Source organism: Alosa pseudoharengus, unplaced genomic scaffold, assembly GCF_046254945.1.
Source record: "Alosa pseudoharengus isolate Yale_2024_CS ecotype anadromous, Long Island Sound unplaced genomic scaffold, YU_APseudo_1.1 YU_APseudo_1.1_scf_12, whole genome shotgun sequence".
In the NCBI taxonomy this organism is placed as follows: domain Eukaryota; kingdom Metazoa; phylum Chordata; class Actinopteri; order Clupeiformes; family Clupeidae; genus Alosa; species Alosa pseudoharengus.
Window position 1 is genome coordinate 34,777,832 of NW_027468587.1, and position 3,392 is coordinate 34,781,223.

A 3,392-nucleotide genomic window follows, 5' to 3' on the forward strand; every position below is an offset into this window, starting at 1 on the left:
TTTTTTACAGTACAGCGCTATTGATGAAACTATTACTGTCCCTTTAGTAGCATTAACATTTATCCTTTTATCTTATTTTCCCTTTCATTATTTAATTTGATCGATCTTTATACCAATATTAATGTAACGTTGTTTATTAACATGTTATACCTGTAGCTTTGGCAACAATGACTTTATTCATTCATGCAAATAAAGCACCATTTGATTTGATTTTGATTTGAAAGAGAGAGATATGCAAACATGCACAATAAGTGGAAATATTAACTTGTGACTACTGAATTTCAAAAAAGTAATATGGATGTAATTTATTTGCTTACACGAAATAATTGCGCTGAAGAAGAATAATTAGGCTGAAAAACAACATGCTGACAGCTACAGTTTTTCTTATCTTGGTGACATTAAGGGACTGTCCATGGTCCAGGCTGAGTGCACGGTACGGTTCACAGCTTGCACCTGCATGACCAACATAAAACATGTCAACAACGTTTTAAAACATTGCCTTCGATATGATCAGTGAAAGCCAGTTTATGAATCGCTGACAGGTGCCTTGATGTGAATGTAGCACCGATACGGGTCAGAAGACTCGATGAGGGAGCTTTATCTACTTGTGTGGCCAGATCTCAGATTGGAGGTGTAAAGCAGACGTCCTCTCCACTTCACAAGATACTGTATATAGCGCGCCAGTTGGTCTTAAATGGCACAATATATTTTTTTCCAACGAGTTCATAAAATGAAATAACATCAATTGGTTTACGCCAGCCGTTTTCTTGACATGCCGAGAATTTGATGAAGACGTTGGCCAGATAGCTGTTAATGGGGGCAGAGTTCTGGTTGCAGAGCAGACAGGCTACGCTGATTTACTCCGGAGTCTTAAAAAAGCGCAACCGGTCGCTCACCTGGTGGAGCCTAAATTCTTTAAACTAGTTTTAATGAATAAATGCATGTTTGTAATCTTGTAGAGATATGCATACACGGTTTAAGACATTTTGCAGAGAGACAATATTGGCAATAGGCTAATAGCCTACATCATAGGGTCCATGGTGGGGGCGGGGGGCCTTGAGCCTGACCATTCAATTCCAAACGAAAACGAAAACAAATCATTATATGCTCCGGTCTACAAGCAACTTTCGGGTAGGCTTCATTCGGGTACCTACTACATAATTGCATAGATGAAAATGCAAGCTACTTATTTGAAGAGAAATAGCAATGACAACACTGTCAGAGAAGCTGTAAATTATATAGTCGCTTAAGGCCTTTAGCACAGGTACCTAAAACAACCTACTGACAAATATTTTTGGAAGTCTTACTATGGTAAAGTGAAAGCAACTCAATATTAGGACTTTAACTTAAAGCATGCCACCAACTTTTGATATCATGGAGCAAAGACATTCAATCACTCAATCATTCGAAGACTCCGTAACTCATGTTAGGCAAATCCAAGGACAAACTTCTGGATTAGAGTTTCTGTATGAGGTATAATGGCAGAGAGGGGTCTAAGACTATGAGTAGGACATAGGCCTACTGCAACAGCTTGTTAAAGGATCACAGTAGTCAGGAAGGGCTTCGTAAGATGATCCAAACTAAGGTGGATGAGCTTATGCATTGTATTTTGGTTTTAATAACTGTTTTCCATGTCATTTGTCCCTGGCCTGTTTTTGTTCTGAGGTGTGTGGGACACCATGAGGAATGGTTGTGGTTTGCATTGTGACACAAGGCATCATTATGGGAACAATAACTGTCATTTGCCTTCTTTGATTGGAAATATTTTTGTTTTTCTCTCCCTCCCGCAACCTCTTACACAGACACACGCATGCACACGCATTATTAGCTAGAAACAACGAAAACAGATAAGCCTTTAGACACTTTTTAAAGATCCCAAAGTACTAATGAAAAGAATTAGGTAAATCACAGAGAAAAATATGTGACTGTGACCTCTTAGTGTTGATATATATATAGCCTATACAGTAACATATGAGAACATAAATGTGTTTATATAAAACATTGTTTTACTTTTTTTGATATCCTCAACATTCTACCACTACAATAGTGTATGCCCATTGCTCAAACACATTATAAGGAGATTTTTTTGTTTAATTAGGCCTACATACAATATGTCGATATATTCTTTGAAGGATCAATTTATCCTATAAATTGAAGGATCAATTTATCCTGGGAACACAGATGTGATAAAGATCAGTTTATCCTTCAATGTATCATTCAATGTATTCTTCATGAAATGCATCAATTAAACATGATGTTTATTACAACTGTTATGACATATGTATTGGGTGATTCATGAGTCCATATAACAGCATGGGGTTGGTCTGCAGCAGGGTTGCTTGTTCTGTGGGTAGGTCAGAGCTTCTGTTGTCGGTTTTTTTTCTTCTGCTATGGCTTTCTTGCCATACTGAGATAAAAACAGTGTAAACACAAGGTTTATTTTGAAGTTGCAGTTGCAAAACTATTGTTTTGTCTTACTTATAGTGGGATACATGAGAAAATACATCTCAATATTGTTCTATATTCTAGTCTAGAATAGATGTTTATTTGAATGAGTGAGATGAGTAAGAGGGAGAGAGAGAGAGAGAGAGACAGAGATAGAGGGAGAGAATGTGTAAATATATCTGCACCATCCCTTCATCTACTTTACAAGCCTCCTCTCGACAGTGTCTTTGATGCCAGGGGGAATATTATCTTAAGAATCCTCCAACACATGCATCTCATTTCCAAATTTGGGCGATGCCACGCTGGTAGCTGGTCTGACCTACATGTGGAACACTCAGCACAAAATGGCCTCCATAATTACAATCGTGAATTGACAGATTTGAATCAACATGGGGTTTGTCATGTATAAACCACAAGGTTATCAAATGACACGATATGATACTCAAAAAATGGTTAAACCACAGGATTATATAACCTGTGTGGTTGGAGAAGTCTGTAGCCTGGATGGAGAAACCCACACTGATGCCCTGATGTCTTCCATGTGCCAGGCTGGTGTGCCCTCATGACAGATTACATCTGTGTTCTATAAAACTGCTGTTGCACTGCTGACGACAGCTGATCACCGAGACAGATTATTCTCCGGCAGAGTGCTGACCCATGGCTTTTTTATGGGAATAGAGGAAATTGGGTTTAGATCCACACCACTGAAGAAAGTGACTGCATCAGAATTGTGCAGAAGTCAGAGGGGGATGTTCAGTGTAGAGAAATAGAAGAGGCTTACTGACTGAGTGAATACACTGAGCATTTAACTAGCAGGGAAGGCTCTGGCACACACAGTGATGGATTGCGTAGCTGGAACAGAGCCATATGTTAAATAAAATCATGTTTTATTTTACAAATTTTCACAATAGTGGACAGTGATGAACACTCAGACAGATAAGCACACA